The sequence below is a fragment of the Apodemus sylvaticus genome, chromosome 1, assembly GCF_947179515.1.
Source record: "Apodemus sylvaticus chromosome 1, mApoSyl1.1, whole genome shotgun sequence".
NCBI lineage: Eukaryota > Metazoa > Chordata > Mammalia > Rodentia > Muridae > Apodemus > Apodemus sylvaticus.
In genome coordinates this window covers 41,926,601-41,932,506 of record NC_067472.1, presented here as the reverse complement: position 1 = coordinate 41,932,506, position 5,906 = coordinate 41,926,601, and the positions used below count along the sequence as shown (strand labels likewise).

At 35.3% G+C, this 5,906-nt stretch overlaps 1 pseudogene; it reads left to right on the top strand.

Annotated features, from left to right (window-relative positions):
• Positions 1 to 2,721: 2,721 nt before the first annotated feature.
• Positions 2,722 to 2,846, top strand: LOC127676752 (uncharacterized; annotated as a pseudogene).
• The last annotated feature ends 3,060 nt before the right edge of the window (positions 2,847 to 5,906 follow it).

Below are 5,906 nucleotides of genomic sequence, written 5' to 3'. Positions count from 1 at the left end.
CTGAAGGAGCCAGGTCAACAAAATAAACACATCCTACTGTCATTTTTTATGATTCTATTTAATCTTCAAAGCTTACTACTGTGTGTGTGTGTGTGTGTGTGTGTGTGTGTGTGTGTGTGTTAAGTCACTGCCATTGCCCTAGCAAAGAATATCAGACAAATATTCTTCCAATTCTGAAGGATTAAATTCTAAGATTAAGGTGCTGGTGGACTGGCTGGTAGTGATATCTCAACCTCACAGAAAGCCTTTCTGTCTTTCACAGTCTTTTTTGTTTTGCCAACGCATGCCTGGTGTTTCTTTCTCCCCTTATCCACAAATCAGTTTTACTTAAGTTTCTAATATTTAGGAGTCGATTTAAATGTCACCTTTTAAAAAGGCCCTCTTTAGCCCAGTGGCAAACCTCTATGCTTTGAATTTGAATCTTTTGTTCCTTTTGAGACTTTCCAAGTAGTGGTTGGTGTCTGAAATTACCCTATTGACTATTAATTTAAAGGTGGGTTGCTTTCTCTCCATGAGGAGGATCTGAGCTCCCTTATAACAGCATTTCTCTGTGTTTGGGTTACTCTTCCTTCTTGATCAGTGTGACTTAATTAGACCCCGAGATGGTGAAGACAGATAGCACTTAGTATTTGCTGTGATTTTTAAAGATATTTTTCCCTTTTAGCTTGTAATCTTCTTTGCATTGTAGTACCTAATACATTTACATTCATTGTATAACTGCTACCACTGAATTGAAACTTTATACCTCATAAAGATGATGATGATGAGGAGGAGGATGACAGTGACAGCTAGAATTTATAAGTCACAATTACTCATAATAATTCTGTGAGTGTTTCTACTACTATTTTCTTCCCCTTACAGATGTGAATACTGTGTCAAAGAGTAATTAAGTTACTTTCATAGTCATAGTTTAGTAAAGATTTGTTAATAGTATATTGAAAGCTATAGAGACTATAACCATATGGAAATTGGATAATTTGCATAAAATAAAGTCAACATAGAAGTTGGAGAGTGTATTTTGTTGGTAAAGTACTTGCCATATAGTCATTTGAGATCCCTAGCACCCGTGCAAAAGGCTGTGCACAGCAGTTCACGCCTGTGATCTGAGTGATGGGAATGTGAGGTGGAGATCCAGCCAGGCTAGCCAATTAGTAACAGGTTCCATGAGGGACCATGTCTCAAAAATCAGAAGGAGGGAGATTCGATGATATCTTCCTCTAGTTTCCATGCACACGTGCAGGCACACTTGCAATACACAATATGAATAAGTACCTACATACCTTAACAACAAAAATGAGCCCGAAAGAAATTGGCAAGTAACACTGTATATTTATCACTGTGGTGTCTTGACAGCTGTTTCAAGGTGCTTTTCTCATTCCCATCAATGCATTTAGAAATACGTGAACTCAAGAGCAGTGAGCACATTAGCTTATATTACCATAGGACTCCCTGAGTGTTAGATACTCTTTAGAGTGCTTCAATATTAAACTAATCTAATTCCTGAATCAACTGATTCTGGTATTTCCATTTCATAGATGAGAAAAAGTTAAAGCACAAACAGAAAGTGTGACTCTTCTAGGATCCCACACCTTATAAGCAACCAAGGCAGAACCAGTCTGATCCAAAATCTGTGCTTTTATACTAACTTCTGCACCATTCACAGAGTACTCTGATTGGTTAAAGCAGCAGTTATTATACTGTGAGTTGTGACCTCTTTGGACTCAAACAGCCCTTTTACTGTGATAGCATATCAGATATCCTGGATATCAGATATTTACATTGTGATTCATAACAGAAGTAAAATTACAGTGCTGGGAGTCACCAGAGCATGAGGATTGCTACATTAGGAATGTTGAGGACCCCTGGACTAAAGGTATATGTTTCACTGTGAGGTAAGATGGATCTACACTTCTTATCTCCCCAAGTCTCTGGTTCACTATCTCAATCAATCCAAATAGGACAAAAGGGCTAAGTATTAGTAAACAATAATCAGTGAATTACACATAGACCAATGAAAGCACATAGCTCTCAGAAGCTAACATTCATCTCTACTGACAGTGATTATTTAACTAAGATCATATTTTAAATAGGTTTTGAGAACCAGAAATTTTCTGACTTATATTATTTTATCATATTGTTTTAGTATTATTATATTAATTTATTATCATATTATTTTAAGCCATTCTCCTTTTAATACATTGTACATCAGAATTGAATGTTGGTTTAAAATGTCCATAAATTTAGAGCTATTAAATTTTTTAAAGCATAAGTTGAAAAAATACATTTCCCAAATCCATAATGGTTATTTGATTTTAGACAAGTATGATTCTTCATCAGATGCCTTAAACTACTTTGAAGTTTCTTATTTTTTTGCAGAGGGTTGTTTACAGAGTTTAAAAGAAAAAAGGAGATAATCAAATCCAAAAACTTGGAATTTTCATGTGAAAAAACTTGGAATTTTTCCATATTTTTTAATACAACTGTATTATGAGACAAAGATTACTATTTTTCAAAGAAAATAAAATATTTAGAAACTATTTTTGAACTGAGTGGTGGATAACTACAACCTATCTTTAGAGTTCTTTTTAACAATGAAGTCATCCAAATTGGGGACAAATTTACATACTACTAAAAATCACAGTTATTCCCTGGTGACAAAATTGATGACAGACAAAATTATCTGCTAATAATTAAATAGCTACTGTATTATCAGAATCATCTATCGCTTCTCGGCCTTTTGTCTAAGATCAAGTGTAGTATCAGAATCATGTAAGGAAATGAGGCAATTGTTTCTTTAATGATTCATATTTTATTCAGATATGTAATATAAAATGTATTGATATTTTATATGCTGGTATGTGTTTAAGTAATAATATTTCATATGTAGAATTTTACAAATATTTTGTGTTTAAAATATGTAATTATGGTCTAAAATACAAGGAACATAAAAATTAATACTGAGGAAAAAGGATATTTTATAATGAATTAAGGAAGCTAATCACTTGTGTCTAACAGTTTTTAGGAAGTATTTCTAATGGGTCCCTATACTTTATTACCAGTTACTGATCTTAGACAGTTACATAGTGTTATAAAATTCTTCTACACAAAAGAAAAATTTGTTTGTGATTATTAGCAAGCACAATGATAATAACTAAACAACCTGAAAACTGCATGACTTCTGTAACACTAAATGTAGTTATCCATGTATTAAATATGTTCTATAACCCCAATGGCATAAAAAAAACTTATAGCATTTCTACCTAAATATTTCTGTAAGAGGAATATTTATACCAAATACCCTCCAGTAGACACAAATGATCCCCAGACTGTTAAACTACTTCTAGAATTTGATATATTTATTTCAGTAACAAAGTAAGAAAATTTCCCCCACCTAAATTAGCAATACACACACCTATATTTTTAACTAGTCCAAATAACACAGCCCACCATAAAGAAAATAATTATAGACATTATATCAAGGACAAAAGTTATTTAAAATGTGAGAGTCCTACCTTCTGAAAAATTTAATCCCTGAAGTATTTACCATATTTAATTTAGTTCTTAGGAAAGGTTTTTCCTGCTGGATCTCTGCCCCATCTAAACTCTCTAAGGCAGAAATTAACTGATTCTAACATCTTCATTCAATGACTGCCCGAAAAGCTATAGTCATTCAGTCATTTCACCAGATTAAAAACACATTTCATTCAATGCACAGATATAAATATACATAATCATCTCTGCCCAGCTTCACTCTCGCCAAGTCCAATGTCAGAGAATGTTTGTTAGGGCCGTTCGTCTCTCAGTCATCCATCTTAACCTGGGAGCGAATCAAGTCTTGAGGGTCTAGTCTCTTTAATAAACACATCTTCACGTGTGAGGTGGAGGCGCCAATCACAGTTTGTATAATTTTGTTGTAAGAGTTCATATGCACTTATTAAACAGAGAAAGAAAACTTCTTGTCCTCAACAGATTCCGTTTCAAAGCAATTCTTTGGGTACAAAACGAAGGAGCAAGGAAAATCAGAACCCACTGCAGATGAAACTGGTATTTTTACAAGAAGGAAACGTGATTCTTAGATTTAAATGGAGAATTTCCAGGAACAGGAACACAGGCATGCTTTCTCTTCTTCCTCCTGCTCCGTAGTCTGAAGTGTTCCAGAAGAGACACCTGTTTCCCAGCTGGGACACTTGGACCACTGGCTTCTGCCCTGGGGATAAGGCTGTGGTCCCCCAGTCTCTGCACACTGAAATGATGCGCTGCCTTCACTGTTGGTACCTCGGAAGGAAGGAACAGAATACATCTTGGCTCCTTGACTATATCTCATTTGGAGACCGCTGAGAGGAGGTATGAGCGTTTGCATCGCCAAAGATAAGCAGCAAAGTCTGAAGATAGTTTCATGCTCACTGGGGATTTTTGTGGCTCCGTACAGCCACTTCTTGAAATAACCATTGCTGATTCCCTCGCTTTGGGGACACATTCATTGCATTCAGCAATTTTCTGGCATTTGCCTGTGAGAACTCACATTATCAGTGTTGCCTGGCAACAGAATAACATGCTAGACATTTTTATTTTGATGTACCTAACAAACTTTCAAACTTTCAAACTTTTAGAAAAAAAATCACAGATGGTTTTAAGATTTTACATTTGATATTTGTTAAGAAAGAATATATTTAATTCCAATTTATTTTTCTAGTTCAAGAAATTCTTAGTTAATTTCTTATGTATGTGCTGAAGAGTTCCATCTATGGTGGTTAATGTTCTCACTATTTCTTTCAGACTCTAGCCCAGATGTCTGAGTCATACTCAGTGAAATCTCTCACCACTGACGATTTAGTTAGAATGTCTGCTCCTGAAAAAAAAATGTATAAAAATACAAGTGATCACTTATTTTTTTATTTTTATTTGCGTGTGTCTTGCTGTGTGTCCCACATGCGAATGTGCTTGCAAGAAGGAGGGTATCAGTCACCTGGAGCTGGAGTTTCTGGTGTCTGTGAGCATCTGATGTGGGAATAGAATCCTGCAGGTTCTGTGCAAAAGCAATAAATGCTCTTAAGAGCTGAGCATTTGCTTTATCCTGTATTTCCCCTGCTTGATCATTACAAGATGAGAGATTAAGAGAGGAAAAGGAAACGATGGGAGGGAACAGGAAGAAGAGGGTTCCAGGGAAGGGAAAAAGGAAGTGGGGGGGGGGCAATTGGTTAGGAAGAAAGGGGAAAGAATTCAAAATTAAACTGTCATTCAGAGGAGTACTTTCTCTACATGGTAAACACTCCAAAGAATTCATATATACATATGATACATATCCTTATAGAGTGTATAGCTATTGGGTTTAAATAGAACTCAGTAAAAGTGAAGATATATTACCTCCAAATTTAGCATGTCAGGTTTTTATGAAGAGTTTTTCAATGAAAATATTTATTCCCAATATTATTAATATGTTAACAAATGCATTAAGCATTTTTCAAAAGAAGGGAAAATTTACTAGCATGTATCTATGGAAGACAGTAAGAATGTATTAGATCATATGTAACAGCTGATTTCAAAGATTGCATGTAGAACAGGACCATAACCTGTAAGCCAGATAAATCCTCACCTCTCTCAAGTTGTTATAAATCAGTGTTTTATCACAACAGTAGAGACAAAAGCTACGACAAGTGAAGTTTACAAGAGGAGAAATTTCTGCTGCAAATTAGGCTGTTGAGAAGGCTGCTCTTCCAACTGGGGATCTAGAGCAGTTCCCCTCAAAAATCCCAAGAGCCTATGGTAAATAGTGATGATAGGTCATCCCATAGACTGTTGAGTTACTGTTGGCAGGAGATCAGTGCTCAGGGACAAATCTATGCAGATTTGGCATATTGTCATTTCTTCCATTTTTTTTTTCCTTTTGACCTTTACACAGAGTGGAT